At 46.4% G+C, this 17,555-nt stretch overlaps 1 pseudogene; it reads left to right on the top strand.

The window, feature by feature from the left end:
• The first annotated feature begins 12,496 nt into the window (after positions 1–12,496).
• On the top strand, positions 12,497–14,291 carry LOC117508189 (annotated as a pseudogene).
• Positions 14,292–17,555: the final 3,264 nt, after the last annotated feature.

Raw genomic sequence — 17,555 nt, 5'->3', positions numbered from 1 at the left:
GCGGATGATACTAAAGTGTATCATCCCATACTATCCTTGGTCGATAGGAATGATCTCCAAAAAGACATAGCTAATCTTGTTGTGTGGGCCGCTGAAGAGGAGGTACTGCTGGCCCACTACCACCAGAGGGCGCCCTGCTTGGAGTGCGGGCTCCAAGCACGAGAGGGCGCCAGACCCAGAGGAAGTGACAGCTGTCACTCATTACTCCAGCTGTCACTCATCTACACCACCATATAAACCGGACTGCAACTCCACCTCCCCGCCGAGAAATCGACTACCAGAACCAAGGTAATTTCTCTGCTGACTTTAAACTGTGACTTACGTCTGTTTGCAGCCGTATTCCTGTGAAGACCCAGAAGAGGGACAAACAGGAGCTGCACGAGTGTGTGTGATTTGGAGGTGGAGGTGCTCCCACCTAACGGTATCTGGACTATGTATTACTGAGTGTGCGGACTCACACTCACACATCATATTTCTGCTTTCTGCCAGCAGTACCAGGGTCGACAGTCGAAGACAGAGGCCACCTGGGGACTCGGGACTTGGCGGCTCCGGTGTTCTTCAGGCCGTTGGTGGTGGAAGCCGTGTGGGACGCGGCTTCTCTCTCGTCGGGCGTCTTCTATCTTCGAGCCTGCCCACACTTCACCTGGTGTTTATTGACTGTGAGATTAAGACACGTTTCGTTGTGTAATATCACAACATTAAATTGTTACCTTTTGGCTTACTCTTTGTCCGTTCATTTGCGCCCCCTGTTGTGGGTCCGTGCTACGACACCTTCACAACAGGATTTCTCGGCCATCGTCATGGACTCCGAAGGGCGTCAACTCCAGCTTGAACGGCCAATGGAAGAGCCAGGAGCGCAGGCGTCAGCGGGAGGCGGGTTGAGTGAGCTGCAGCAGATCTTAACCGCCTTCAAGGCCCGGTTAGAATTAGTGACCGAGCAGAGTGTCCTCCTTAATCGGAGGGTGGAGGCTCTCACCGCCAGGGTGGAAGCGCGCGATCAGGGCGCTGCTGCAGCCACTCCTCTGGCTGGTCCTGGGCCCGTATTAGATGTTCCACTGGTCGTTCAACGAACCCCCCCACCGTCCCCTGAAGCATACATAAGCCCTCCGGAACCGTACGGGGGCTGTGTCGAGACGTGCGCGGACTTCCTCATGCAGTGTTCGCTCGTCTTTTCACAGCGCCCCGTCATGTACGCATCAGACGCTAGCCGGGTGGCTTATGTTATTAATTTGCTTCGAGGAGAGGCACGCGCATGGGCTACGGCGCTTTGGGAGCAGAATTCACGGCTCCTAACGTCTTATGCTGGGTTTGTACGGGAATTCAAACAAGTGTTTGATCATCCCAACAGAGGCGAGACCGCTTCGAATGTGCTGCTGTCGATGAGACAGGGGCGTCGTAGCGCAGCCGAGTATGCAGTCGGCTTCCGCATCGCGGCAGCGAGGTCCGGCTGGAATAACGTTGCGCTCCGCGCCGCCTTTGTAAATGGACTGTCCCCGGTCCTCAAGGAGCACCTACTGGCCAAGGAGGAACCGCGGGAATTTGACGGGCTGATCGATTTGGTTATACGTTTAGACAACCGTTTAAGCGAGCATTGTCGGGAGCAGGCCGGGAGGCATGACCGGGCACTAGTCGTCCCTCCCCCTTCCGGTTCCGACAAGGTGACGTCGTCCCCACGCTTCACTGCCAGAGAGCTCCGTGTGGCTACAGCTCCCCCTGCTGAGGAGGCTAGGGACACGAGTAGGGCTAAATTAAAATCAAACATCAGATAAAGGAGGCTGGCCCACGGGGAGTGTTTCGTCTGCGGCTCTTGCGAGCACATGCAGAGGGACTGCCCTAAAACGGTCAAACAACAACGCCCGTCCTTAGAAACTGGGCTAAGGGTGGGTCATAACACACACGCGGGAAAACCCCGCAAATCTGCACGACTCCCAGTAACAATCCTTTGTGGGGATTTAACCCTTCATGCCCCAGCACTGATAGACACAGGGTCTGAAGGGAATCTGCTGGACAGCAGATGGGTAAAGGAAGTAGGGCTCCCTCTGGTGGCTCTGCCGGCACCATTGCAGGTGCGAGCACTAGATGGCACCCTGCTTCCATTAATCACACATCAGACACAACCAGTGACTTTGGTTGTGTCTGGGAATCACAGGGAGGAGATAGTGTTCCATGTAACACCTTCTACCTCCCGAGTGATTTTGGGCTTTCCATGGATGGTGAAGCACAATCCCCGGATTGATTGGCCGTCTGGGGTTGTGACGCAGTGGAGCGAAACCTGCCACCGGGAGTGCTTAGGATCCTCGGTTCCTCCCGGCACTACGGCTAATGAGGAGGTCAAAGTTCCCCCCAATCTATCGGCGGTGCCAAAGGAGTACCACGATCTTGCTGACGTTTTCAGCAAAGATCTGGCACTCACTCTTCCCCCGCACCGACCGTATGATTGTGCCATCGATTTGGTCCCGGGCGCTGAGTACCCGTCCAGCAGGCTGTACAACCTCTCACGTCCGGAACGCGAATCAATGGAGACCTACATCCGGGACTCCTTAGCTGCCGGGCTGATCCGGAACTCCACCTCCCCGATGGGTGCTGGTTTCTTTTTTGTGGGCAAGAAAGACGGCGGACTCCGTCCATGCATCGATTACAGAGGGCTGAACGAGATCATGGTTCGCAACCGACACCCGTTACCTCTGTTAGATTCAGTGTTCACGCCCCTGCATGGAGCCCAAATTTTCACAAAATTGGATCTTAGAAACGCGTACCACCTGGTTCGGATCCGGAAGGGAGACGAATGGAAGACGGCATTCAACACCCCGTTAGGTCATTTTGAGTACCAGGTCATGCCGTTCGGCCTCACTAACGCCCCCGCGACGTTCCAAGCTTTGGTTAACGACATCTTGCGGGACTTCCTGCATCGGTTCGTCTTCGTATATCTGGACGATATACTCATCTTTTCCCCGGACCCTGAGACCCATGTCCAGCATGTACGTCAGGTCCTACAGCGGTTGTTGGAGAACCGGCTGTTTGTGAAGGGCGAGAAGTGCGAGTTCCACTGCACTTCTTTGTCCTTCCTGGGGTTCATCATCTCCTCCAACTCCGTCGCCCCTGATCCGGCTAAGGTTGCGGCGGTGAGAGATTGGCCCCAACCAACAAGCCGCAGGAAACTACAGCAGTTCCTAGGCTTTGCAAATTTCTACAGGAGGTTCATTAAGGGGTACAGTCAGGTAGTTAGCCCCCTGACTGCCCTGACCTCCACCAAGGTCCCCTTCACCTGGTCGGATCGTTGCGAAGCCGCGTTCCAGGAGTTGAAACGCCGGTTCTCGACTGCACCAGTTCTGGTGCAGCCTGATCCTGATCGCCAGTACATAGTAGAGGTGGACGCCTCTGACTCAGGGATAGGAGCCGTACTGTCCCAGAGCGTGGAGGCGGATAAAGTCCTCCATCCTTGTGCCTTTTATTCCCGCAGGTTGACCCCAGCTGAACGGAACTATGACGTCGGCAATCGGGAACTTCTTGCGGTGAAGGAGGCTCTTGAAGAGTGGAGACACCTGCTGGAGGGGGCATCGTTGCCCTTCACGGTTTTCACTGACCATCGGAACCTGGAGTACATCCGGACCGCCAAACGGCTGAACCCCAGGCAAGCCCGCTGGTCTCTGTTCTTCGGGCGCTTTGACTTCCGGATCACGTATCGCCCCGGGACCAAGAACCAAAAATCAGATGCATTGTCCCGGGTGCACGAAGAAGAAGCCAAAGCGGGGCTGTCGAACCCCACCGAGACCATCATCCCCGAGTCCACTGTCGTGGCCACCCTCACCTGGGACGTGGAGGAGACCGTCCGGGAGGCCCTGACAAGGAGCCCGGACCCGGGGACTGGCCCCAAGAACAAACTGTACGTCCCACCAGAGGCAAGAGCTGCCGTATTGGACTTCTGTCACGGGTCCAAGCTCTCCTGTCATCCCGGAGTGCGTAGGACCGTGGCAGTAGTCCAGCAGCGCTTCTGGTGGGCGTCCCTGGAAACCGACGTCCGGGACTACGTCCAGGCCTGTACCATCTGCGCCAGGGGCAAGGCAGACCATCGGAGGACGACGGGACTCCTCCAACCCCTGCCAGTGCCTCATCGCCCCTGGTCTCACATCGGCCTGGACTTCATCACGGGCCTCCCGCCGTCCCAGGGCAACACCGTTATTCTCACGATAGTGGAACGGTTCTCCAAGGCGGCCCACTTCGTGGCCCTCCCGAAGCTCCCGACAGCCCAGGAGACGGCAGACCTCCTGGTCCACCACGTCATGCGGCTGCATGGGATACCATCGGACATTGTATCAGATCGTGGTCCCCAGTTCTCTTCGCAGGTGTGGAGGAGTTTCTGTAAGGAGCTGGGGGCCACCGTGAGTCTCTCGTCCGGGTACCACCCCCAGACCAACGGCCAGGCAGAGCGGGCTAACCAGGAGTTGGAACAGGCCCTTCGCTGCGTCACCTCCGCGCACCCGGCGGCCTGGAGTCACCATCTGGCCTGGATCGAGTATGCCCATAACAGCCAAGTCTCGTCTGCTACCGGCCTCTCCCCTTTTGAGGCATGTTTGGGGTTCCAGCCCCCATTGTTCCCGCTGGTGGAGGGAGAGGTCGGTGTGCCCTCGGTCCAGGCCCACCTCAGGAGGTGCCGCCGGGTGTGGCGGACCGCCCGCTCTGCCCTGTTAAAGGCCCGGACGAGGGCCAAGACCCATGCGGACCGCCGACGTTCCCCAGCCCCCACGTACCAGCCCGGGCAGGAGGTGTGGCTGTCAACAAAGGACATCCCCCTCTGTGTGGACTCACCCAAATTAAAGGACAGGTACATCGGACCATTCCCCATCCTCAAGATCATCAACCCGGCCGCAGTGAAGCTCCGACTCCCGGCTTCACTGCGGATCCACCCTGTCTTCCACGTGTCCCATATTAAGCCACACCACACCTCGCCCCTCTGTGCACCTGGACCTACGCCGCCTCCTGCCCGGCTCATCGACGGGGAGCCTGCTTGGATGGTCCGCAGGCTCCTGGACGTCCGTCGTAAGGGCCGGGGGTTCCAATATCTGGTGGACTGGGAGGGGTATGGACCTGAAGAACGCTCCTGGGTGAAGAGGAGCTTCATCCTGGACCCGGCCCTCCTGGCCGATTTCTACAGACGACACCCGGACAAGCCTGGTCGGGCGCCAGGAGGCGCCCGTTGAGGGGGGGGTCCTGTTGTGTGGGCCGCTGAAGAGGAGGTACTGCTGGCCCACTACCACCAGAGGGCGCCCTGCTTGGAGTGCGGGCTCCAAGCACGAGAGGGCGCCAGACCCAGAGGAAGTGACAGCTGTCACTCATTACTCCAGCTGTCACTCATCTACACCACCATATAAACCGGACTGCAACTCCACCTCCCCGCCGAGAAATCGACTACCAGAACCAAGGTAATTTCTCTGCTGACTTTAAACTGTGACTTACGTCTGTTTGCAGCCGTATTCCTGTGAAGACCCAGAAGAGGGACAAACAGGAGCTGCACGAGTGTGTGTGATTTGGAGGTGGAGGTGCTCCCACCTAACGGTATCTGGACTATGTATTACTGAGTGTGCGGACTCACACTCACACATCATATTTCTGCTTTCTGCCAGCAGTACCAGGGTCGACAGTCGAAGACAGAGGCCACCTGGGGACTCGGGACTTGGCGGCTCCGGTGTTCTTCAGGCCGTTGGTGGTGGAAGCCGTGTGGGACGCGGCTTCTCTCTCGTCGGGCGTCTTCTATCTTCGAGCCTGCCCACACTTCACCTGGTGTTTATTGACTGTGAGATTAAGACACGTTTCGTTGTGTAATATCACAACATTAAATTGTTACCTTTTGGCTTACTCTTTGTCCGTTCATTTGCGCCCCCTGTTGTGGGTCCGTGCTACGACACCTTCACAACAAATCTTCTGTTATGGTCGAATGAATGGCTGCTTGGGTTCAATGAACAAAAATGCAAAGTCCTACACATGGGGGGAAAAAAAATCCATGTTACGAGTACACAATGAATAACGAAACCCTGCAAGCAGTAACAGAAGAAAAATACCTGGAGTAATAGCATCAAATAACCTCTCTTTTTCTAGGCATATTGCAGCATCAGCTGTTAAGGCAAATAGGTTGTTGGGTATGGTTTCAGGTCTTCTTTTTAAGAAAATCCTCCTCTACACCACTCCATCAGGAAGCTGGATTTTATATTTTTAATAAATTTATATCAAGTTGTAGACATTTGCTTTCAGTTTGAGTTAAGGAAGATAATTTTAGAAAAAAAATGTATTTCAAATGGAATAAACAAATTAAAATATGTGAAATACCAAGTGGTCCAATACTTTTGAGGGCAACTGAGAAACACTGAGGAGCAGCATCTTACATCTCATATATAGTGCAGCAGATAAGAGAATATTTAGAGTGGAATCCTGCAAATGGTGATACAAACATCAAATTTGGCACAAATAATCCATAGACATGAACTCTTTTGAAAAAAAAAAAAACTGCTTGGCCACTTGAATTTTCAATAGGCAGCCAGGGAGGGGTCAATTGAAGAGTTACACAGGGGTCAAAATTAAAAGATGCTCCAATCATATAGAAAACTACACCACATTATTTGCCTGATCATAAAGATTCCAAAAAGGTATAGTTTGGACAATCTGTGACTGAATGTTATGGAGTTATGAGGTAAAAGCAGCAAGAATGGTGACAAAGGTCAGTTTCAGTTTGTACAGGAGTCAAAAGTTAAAGTTGCTCCATTCATTTTGCTCCAGCTGTATTTGTGCTGAATTTGATGCTTGTCTCACCATTTGAAGGATTGTTTCAGTTATCTGCTGCACTAATAAGCCAACAGAGCATGAACCAGCTGCTGTCTGTTAGCTTAAACATGTGTATATAAGTCAACCAGAATTAAAGGAGAAATGCTGCTTTTAACAACCTGGACCTCATTTCTGGCATAAAATATGGTCGGTTACTCACCAATATAAGTTGGGTGTGATTAGAAGTCCATAGCACAAATGATGTGTTCAGTTCAAATCTGAAGCAAACATTTTCTACATCTTCTACTAAGGTGGATTAGAACTTTTTGTGGTACACAGCACAAACTACTGGACAGGAGGAACCTAGCAGTCAATGTGACTGTGATTTCAAAAATGCAGCTTTTTCAACCAGACGTGTGGTGCCGTGACATGTCAATCATCTGTGTCCAGTCAGATTTCAGGGGAGTCCAGTGAAACCCTGGCCTCTGCTCTAGCCCCACCCATGCCAGGAAGTGTTCAACATTTGACATTTCCTGTGTCACTGTGACTGAAAATTTGGCACTTCCTGTTTGAGTGTGCGCTTGCTACTGAGTTCACATGGGATCTCATCTGTCAATCCAGGAAGTGTTTGACATTTGAACATTTCCTGTTTTACTGTGGATTAAGAATTTGGCACTTCCTGTTTAGGACTACCTGTACCATGAGCGAGCTTTGTGCTGCTGTGCGTCGCTTCGCTCGTGATATTTACATATTACTCACCTGCTCCCTTTACAATGTGATCACCATTGTTTGACAGACAATAGCCTCAAGCTAAACAAACTGCACTGCTGCATATTTTTTTTTTTTTTTGGTAGGGATGTCTGGATCCCAATCTTTGAGCTCAAATCATGTCCAATCAAAGCAGATTTGGACTGAACAGAATTGGCTATATTAACCCTGTGGGGTCCAGAAGTGTTTTCTAGAGTTTATCAAACTTTCAGTAATTCCCATTTTAATGTACCTTTTTCTTCGTATAATTGTGTTGCACATCAAAATGTTCACAACAATCTCAGCTTTTAGAATATGTATGCATCACATATCTGTCTGGAACACTGCATGTTGAAACATTTTTGCTTTAAATCTGAAAAAAAAATTAAATGTGTTTTTAGAAAATTCATCAAATCCTTATTGAAAATATGCCTTTATTCATGTGGATAGGCAGTTTTGGTGCTAGAAATGGGTTAAATGGACTGCATTTATATAGCACTTTTCCATTTGCATCAGACGCTCAAAGCGCTTTACACATCAATGCCTCACATTCACCCTAATGTCAGGTTGCTGCCATGCAAGACGCCCACTACACCCCAGAAGCTACTAGGGGATTTTAAGGACCTTGCCCAAGGGCCCTTAGTGATTTTCCGGTCAGGCTGGGATTTGAAGTGAGGATCTTCTGGTCTCAAGCCCAACGCTTAACCACTAGACCATCACCTCCCAGGTTGAGGGTGTGTTTCCAAAACATATTCTGCTTCACTTCAATTATGCAAACAGTCTATTTGGACAGGATGCCATTTCACTCTCTGTATTTTCCAGGTAGATTTTTGTTCCAGTCTTTTTCTTCTACTACTATCACTACTGCTGCTGTTGCCCCCACCCTCACCCCCCCAAGGACAGGAGTATGTATTGTCACCTTCTCTTCCATTTTACTGAAATTTTAAAATTATGAACAGCTAGTGTTCAGAATTAAAGCACCACAGTCATCAAATCCACCTTCAAAGTGAATACTACGACAATGCCACACTAAGCAGAACTGTTGTTTGTAGAACTACAACTGTATAAAATGCGCCATCTGTCCTAAATTTCCTATCATTCAAACATTACAGTGGTCAATGTTTCTTGCACTGGAAGGAGGTAGAATCAGCTCTGTGTTAAATGGCACAATGCGGCAGTGGGGAAAAGGATTACTATTCAAAACCTTGAAAAACCGCTAAGCTACACTGGTGCATTTGCAATTCAATCACAGTGTCTGTATTAATGCAGAAAATGGCAGTTGCATGCCTACGCTGAGATGTGCTGCACCGTTGCACACTGCATAAGGATCTTTGTGAAAGTTAATTTATGTGATATTTCCCACATCGTTTTCATTCATAATCAGCTGAATACCTCATTACAGCGTTATGTCTCAGAGACACAAAATCACCAGTGCAACATATGTAGAGCGAGCTGTTCCCTAAATCAGTCAACACGGTGTACAGAAACAGTGGGGCTCACGGTTTGATGCTGCTCAGATCCCTCCTACTGTTCAACCTTTCCCTCTGAGACTTCAGAGTGTTTTCATGATGCAACATGCTTGGCAGCTGGCAGAGCTGCAGAGCCATGTCTGCTCCAAGTCAAACACGTAAGTCCTTGTGACTAGAATTTTGATCATTTAAAGTCTTTGTCTCACACTTGTTTTTGTGCTCTCCTGTGTTTTCCCCTCTCTTTTCTCTCTGTTTCACCCTGTCTGACTGCATAAGTCACAGAATCACAGAATAACGAGTTCCCCGTCCTCCTGCCTGAGCCGCGTTCATTGTTGCAGTCCGAAGCTTCTTTGATACGCTTTCTGTTTGTTTGAGTCAGCCGTCCTACTTTCAATTGCGTTTTCTTGAAAGGTCATACTCTCATTAAAACTAATCAACATGAGAAGTTTAAGAACACTTTTGCCCTTTCTAAGGACACAGAGCACTGATTTCTGCCAGTAGAAGAAATTAATTTCTGCTTTTTTGTCTGCTGCAAATACACTGAGGTACAGTATACCACCAGTGCTATCATATAGGAACTAGTACTAAATATATAAACTTCTCATGCTGTTTCATAAAAATGAGTTTGTGTCACATGTCTGCATGTCACACTTGTACAACAGTTACAGTACCGTATGATTGAGAAATATTGTTTGCCATTAAAAATTTGTTTACTGATAAAACAAAATGAAAGCATGATTTCTTATTTGAACATCTAATTCTCTGCCCTTCTCAGGCTCCAAGGAGCAGTTATCATGAGACTGATGGATTTCAGTTGTGTTACTTTGTCATTACATATAGGTCTCCTCGTCCTTCCCCCAAACTCTTCGATGAATTCATTGATCTCATTTGCTGGATCGTGCCTTCAGGTACCCTCAGCAAAGCATTTTTAGATGTCTTGGAAATGTTTTGATTTCATTAAGTCATCCAGGGATGAACTCACTGCAATGGTCATACTTTGGATTTAGTCCTCACAGGCAATCTTGCCATTTCTGATAAACAGACTACATTTATATAGTGCTTTCATGAACAAAGGTCTTTAAAGTGATGCCTCACATTCACCCATTCACACTGATGGCAAGGTCCTGCCCTGGAAAGCACTCAACTGCACCACTGGAGCAACTTTGGGATTAAGGACCTTGCATAAGAGGCCTTAGGGAGGTTCCCAGCCTGATATGGACTTGAACCAAGGATCCTCTGGTTACAAGCCCACCACTTCAACCACTTGACCATCACCTCCCCTACTGACATATGCTCACTGATGGAGGCAGCTTTGGGCATTAATTCATTATGTCTAAAGTATAAGTATCCTGCCCAATGAGACTGGATGCCTGAATGTCATCTAAGCATCACATTAGTTTCATTGCCCTAACTGAATTTAGTGCTAGATTACCTGAGATTCTGTAGTCTTTTTCCAAACACAGTCTCTCACTGGACAGTCTCACAGAGAGCCAGAATACAGCACTCACCAAACTACTGGATTTGATTGTTCCACTTACTGTAAATTTCACTGGCTGAAATTGCAAATGCCTTGCTTTAATGAATAACAATGATATCTCAACTATATAGTATAGGAGTCTGGAGCACAAACTGTGTAGCTCTAAATATGATGTTTTTTATTTTCCTTGGAATAATGGCATATTGGAGAACAAATATGTTTTACTGACTACAAAGCGGGCCTATCACTCCAACTTTAACAAAAACAAGCATAATCCAAAATTCCTGCATGACACTGTGGATACACATATTCAAGGGCATTTGTCCACAAGCTGTTTGCCATTCACAGCCGAAGATTTTTTGAACTTTGAAAAGAAAATGGTTAGTGCACTTTGTTTCAGTGCAGAAGGGCCCCAGTTCAAACCCCACCCCTGCCACATTTCTCCATGTAATGTGGAGTTGCATCAGGAAGGGCATGCAACATGCAGATCCACCTCAGATTTGCTGACACAACCCCGAGTGCAAACAAGAGAGCGCCGAATGGCTTAGTGGTTAGCACTATGGCCTCATAACAAGAAGGTCATGGGATTGTTTCCCTCTTGGGGTCTTTCTGTGTAGAGTTTGCATGTTCTTCCTATATTTGGATGTGAAAGGAAGCTGGAGCACCCGAAGGGAACCCATGCAAAGACATGCAGGTTAGATGAACTGGAAACTTTAAATTGATCTTGTGTGTGTGTGTGAATGTGGCTGTTTGTCTGTCTACATACATGTGGACCTGTGATAGACTGGCGTTCTGTCTAAGGTGTACTATACCACATGCTCTATGAATGTTGGGATAGGCTCCAGCCCCGTGACCCTTAAATGGAGTAAGCAGGTATAGAAAATGGATGGATGGATGGATGGATGGATGGATGGATGGATGGATGGATGGATGGATGGATGGATGGATATCCCAACAAACTATTGTCTGAATTATCCTATAACTAACCAGTGGTGGGCACAGATAACCAAAAAAAAAATTTAACTTTGATAACAGATAACTGAAACGTTATCTTTGATAAAGATAAAATGATAAACCACCCACAAATGTATTGGAAGTTACAGATAACCGATAAATTCCAGTATTGTCTCTGGTACATTTGCAACTACTAATAATCTGAATTTGAATTTTAACACCACGATCGCTTCTGGTAGCATCAAAAGTGACAACAAACCCAAACAATGAGCCCACACTTCTGTCTTTGAACATCTTGCCCCCTGCTGGAAGCTCTTGTCTACGACATGGCTTCCAGCACAGCAGCAAGCTGAGAGCAGCCATAAAGCCCAGCTCTCTACCAATCACAACGCTCCGGTCAGGCGGAGGTCTTGGAAAATAAAGCCATGCTGACTTATGGCTTTAATTTATAAATAACATTAATACCAATAGAATAACTCCATTAATGTCAATTCTGTCATTTGTACAAAGTTAAAATATAACATATATCTTTTAATGTTGAATAATGCACTAATTCTGAGGTTTTGTAAGAAACACAGACAGATCGCATAGGATTCTGGGTAAAATGTGCCTCTGCTAAACACTGATTGGTTCCAGTTCTCCTTTGCCTGCAGAGGATAGAGCTCTTTTTAACCCTCCTGTTGTCCTTGGGTCAAAATGACCCGCCACTGTGTTAAAACCCCCCAAAAAATCCACAAAATGCTATTTTTTTAACTTGAAATTTTATGACTTTTCCTAGATTGGCCCCAACAGTAGAAAAAGTGAAATGTTGCTTTTATTCACATTTCCATGTAAGCTGTACAAAAAAAAGTACAAAGGTGGTCTTCGGGTCAAAATGACCCGTGAGGCAAATAGAGTTTAAATCAAGGTCACAGAGTTATTTACAAACCACAGAATGTTACAATGTTTTTGTGGTGTCTCAGATCAATCAGTAGCAGAAGTAAACAAGGCAAATCAGGTGGTGTTCTCGCAGACTGCAGAAAACCACCTGTTTATTTCCAGAGGTTATAAAGGTGCTGCAGATAACAGGACCCCGAATTCTGTCTGTGCTGAAGCCATGCATGTGCGTTATAACATTGAAGAGGCTGTAGAGCTGATTTTCTCAGATGTCCAGCAAGACAACTCTGATTCAGAAGAGGAAGTGGAGGATGCATCCGAAGAAGAAGATGGGGAGGAATACAACCCAGAACATGATGAATCATCTTCAGAAGAAGAAGAAAACCCTGAAGCTGAAAGAGAGACTTTCCTTTCAAAAAATGGCAAAATAACATGGTCCCCAACAGCATATGACCAACACGGCAGGCATGCAGAACAAAACGTCATAAAGATGACCCCAGGACCCACAAGGTATGCCATTTCTCATGCCCATGACATCGTCTCTACGTTCTACCTGTTTATCACACCAGCAATAGAAAAAATAATCCTGGAGATGACAAATCTGGAGGGTTTTTGCAAATATGGAGTCAGCTGGAAAAAGATGGATGCGCTTGACCTGCAGGCCTACTTAGGGCTGCTAATCTTAGCAGGTGTATACAGGTCCCGAGGTGAGGCTGCAGCTCGTCTATGGGATGCAGAGAGTGGAAGGCCAAATTTCCGAGCCACAATGCCACTCAAACTCTTTCACACCTACTCTAGACTGCTACGATTTGATGACCGTGAGTCAAGACCAGCAAGACATGTGACAGACAAACTTGCAGCCATAAGAGAGGTATGGGACAAGTGGGTGGAGCAGCTGCCCTACCACTACAATCCAGGGCCTGATGTAACAGTGGATGAGCAACTGGTTCCATTTAGAGGTAATCTGTTTTCATATTTGTAATAAAAGTGATTTTCACTATTGATTTTTTTTGACTGTTTTCTGTGACACTGATACTAATCACTGATGCTAATGTCTTTTGTCCAAAGGTCGTTGTCCTTTCTGGCAGTATATGCCCAGCAAGCCAGCAAAGTATGGGATCAAGTCATGGGTGGCTTGCAATGCCAAATCAAGCTATGCTTGGAAAATGCAAGTCTATACTGGGAAGCCGACCAGTGGATGCCCAGAGACGAACCAGGGGATGTGAGTTGTGCTGAGGGGTCACAATGTGACATGTGACAATTTCTTTACCTCTTATTAACTCGGACAGCAGCTCCTGAAGAGGAAGATCACCATGGTTGGTACAGTTCGAAAGAACAAGCCTGAGCTCCCACCTGCACTGCTTGCGTCAAAGGAGAGAGAGGTCTTCTCAAAGTTTGCCTTCATGCCCACCACCACTCTAATTTCCTACCTCCCAAAGAAAAACAAGAATGTAGTTCTTCTGAGCACACTGTACACAGATGGTGACATTAGCGATCGTGAGGACAGGAAGCCAATCATCATCCTAGACTACAACCGCAACAAAGGAGGTGTGGACAATCTAGATAAGGTGATTGGAACATACAGCTGCAGAAGAATGACTGCACGCTGGCTCCTGGTCATCTTCCACAACGTCATTGATGTTTCCTCCTACAATGCCTTTGTGATTTGGAGAGAGATCAACCCGACCTGGATGTCTCGTAAGCAGAACAAGAGGAGGGTGTTCGTGGAGCAGCTAGGAAAGGCACTTGTAACGCCACTCATTGAAAGAAGGAAGCATGTCCCCAGCACAGAAGCCTCAGCAGCAGTTGTGAAAGCTATTCAGAGTGCAGGAGCTCCTGATCAACCTGAGGATCCAGCTACCACAGCCACTTCCCTAACTAGGGCAAGTAAGAGGAAGAGATGTCAGTTCTGCCTTCAAAAGAAGGACTGTAAAACACATACTGTGTGCTGCAGGTGTAAGAAATATATCTGCAAAGGCTGTGTGTGCACTTGCATACTGTCCTACATGTGCTAATTAGTTGAATGGGTTATGTTATTTTTCATATTTTTGTATTGTACATTATCTTAAATTGTTCACTGGAGAAAAAAAAACTGAGTCACTGGGATGAATAAAAATGCATTCAAAACTCCTTTTTGCACATTTGTTTTCTTTTCTTAAGCTATAGAAATTCAAGTGAAGAGGGAAAACTCAGGTATTCACACATTTTGTGGTGAATGACAATATGCAAGATGAAATTTGGTGTTTAAAATTCACTTAAGCTGCTTATATTGGGGGTTTAGTGAAGACGGGTCATTTTGACCCGGAGGACACAGGGTGTATACAGAAAATGAGGACAACAGGAGGGTTAAACAGCTCTCTGTTTTTTTGCAGAGGGTAGAAATACACATCAGCTACAAAACATTTAACAGGTAGGTGCTCTACTGATTTTAAGTTTTACAAATATTTGTAGCGGTTCAGCTTTATTTACCACGTTATCGGTCTAAAAATTATCGGACAAAATTTTATCGTAAGATAATTAGTCCGATAATGGTATGCATGTGAATCTCATCAGTGACAACAATTCGATACGCACCTCGATACACTACCAGCGATATGATACATATAGTGATACATGATGATATGATGCAATACGATTCACACATATTCCCGATTCGATGTGATTTGATATGTATTTGATGGTGATTCAATTCCTCACAATGCGATTTGGTGTGATACAATTAGGGATGGGTATTGATACGATTATATCGATATCAATGCCATTATCGATTCTGCTTATTGATCCAATTCTTTATCGATTCCCTTATCAATACCTCTTGTGAGTTTTCTGTGTACTAAAAGTAGGCTTTACAGGTTTTCTATGCCAACAACTTTTTATTGAGTTTTAAAGTAAATAAATATGAAATGAGTCACTGGATCATAAATAGAAATCAATAAAACATGTACATGATCAAGAGATCCTTGATGTACATGGTGGTTTTGAGATCTCTGGATATAAATAGAAAACAAAATCTGTAGCTTTTGTCAAAAGCATTTCTTTTCGGATATTGACACAAATGTAACTCCATAGACTCTGAGCTGAGCTCTTCGCTGCACGTCAGGATGTAATTTATAAAAAAAAATGCAGGACATCTCATTTTGGGGAAAAAATGGTTTTGGTCAGTTGTAGTTTATCGTTTGTATTATAACATTTGGAAAGAGGTGTCATTTGATTTAAAACGGTGATTCGCTCTGAAATTATTAATTCTGCCCAAAATCTGCGCGGCTTTTTGGATCTGCGCACTTAGTCCCACAAAACACAGGATATTATTATTATTATTATTATTATTATTATTATTATTATTTCCTTTACCTGATGGACAACTTAAGTTTACGCTTTGGCTGGTGCTCACGCCAGTGGACTTGCCACAGAGAACCAGCTAACAGCGGGTCGAAGAGCTGCTTTGTTGCTTCAAACATCAACCAGAAGGCAGACCCGTTGCATTCTGCAATCAACGTAGAGAAATAATCCTTTTCTCGGTAAACATCCTCAAAAACAATGGCCGCTCTGGTGTCCCGAACCATCCGTGATACATTCAATGTGCCTCGGAAAAAATCGATGCAAGCAGGCAGTGAGCGATGCAACACAATTTCAGCCGTCAATTGAATCGCTGCATAGTGAATGAATCGATGCACTCGCATCACACACATTTGTATCTAGATACCGATTCGTATCTATTAATCGCCACATGCCTAGTTCCTACATATTTTAAATCTGCAGTGATTAAACCTATTCTTAGGAAACCTCACCTAGATCTGGATTTGCTGGCAAATCAAATCTACCTTTCTGCTGAAAAAAATTCTGGAAAAACTGGTTTCACAGCATCTTATAGCTTATCTTGCTGATAATGGCCTCTTTGAGCCACTGCAGTAAGCATTTAGAACGTATTAGAGCACTTACCAAAGTGGTGAATGATCTTCTGCTGCCAGTGGACTTGGATACAACCACAGTGCTAATAGTGGGATTCTCAGTGTTGCCAATTTAGCTGCTTTGTCTCTAGATTTAATGACTTTGTTGTTCCCTAGCAACTAAAAACTCGTGACTAGTGGTGATGAATCTGTTGACTTTTAGTCTCCATAAACTGGTTAGTTTTGTAACATTGGGGTTGTTTGGAATGTTGCTACGGGGCAACCCAGCCTCACACCCAACTTGTAATATTTTGACACAAAGGGCACATTTTGACCAAACATCAATCTGTCAGGAGTTGGGTACCTCTATGGAATCAGTGTGTGATATACAGGAAAATCTTAATCCTAACTATACCCTTAACCATAACCAAAACATGGATAAATGTTTCCTGATAATGCAGAAGTGAAGCAGATTGTTTCTTTCACTGTCAGAGAGAAAATAAGCAACCACTAAACGACATGTCGCCACAGCCATCTCTAAATGTTCTAAATGTTGCAACAGGGGTACCTAAATCATCACATTGTGAAGGAAAGGTACACTGACCAAGTTTAAATATATGATTAGTCAGGAATGAGAACATGCAGTGGACAACACCAATCAATCCCATTGTTACACTGTGACAAGTAAATTGTTACTTGAATAAACACAATAATAAAACTACACACACACACACATATATATATATATACCGTGCATCCAGAAAGTCTACACAGTGCTTCACTTTTTCCACAGCATGATGTTGCCACCACCATGCTTCACTGCAGGGATTGTGCCTGGTTTCCTCCAAACATGGGGCCTGGCATTCATGCCAAAGAGTTCAACCTTTGTCTGATCAGACCAGAGAATTTTGTTTCTCATGGTCTGAGAGTCCTTCAAGTCCCTTTTTGGCAAACTCCAGGTGGGCTGCAATTTGCCTTTACGAAGGAGTGGTTTCATCTGGCCACTCCACCACACAGGCCTGATTGGTGGATTGCTGCAGAGATGGTTCTCCTTCTGGAAGGTTCTCCTCTCTCCACAAAGGAATGCTGGAGCTCTGACAGAGTGACCATCAGGTTCTTGGTCACTTCTCCGACAAAGGCCCTTCTCCCCTCATCTTCTGGGAAGAGTCCTGATGGATCTGAACATCTTCCGTTTACAGATGATGGAGGCCACTGTGCTCATTGGGACTTTCAAAGCTGCAGAACGCTTCTGTACCCTTCCTCAGATTTGTGCCTCGAGACAATCCTGTCGCAGGTGTCTACAGAAAATTTGTTTGACTTCATGCATGATTTGTGCTCTGACATGCAATGTCAGCTGTGGGACCTTATATGTAGACAGTTGTGTGTCTTTAC

Source organism: Thalassophryne amazonica, chromosome 1 (genome assembly GCF_902500255.1).
Source record: "Thalassophryne amazonica chromosome 1, fThaAma1.1, whole genome shotgun sequence".
NCBI lineage: Eukaryota > Metazoa > Chordata > Actinopteri > Batrachoidiformes > Batrachoididae > Thalassophryne > Thalassophryne amazonica.
The sequence above is the reverse complement of the archived record's forward strand: the minus strand, read 5'-3'. Positions and strand labels throughout refer to the sequence as shown.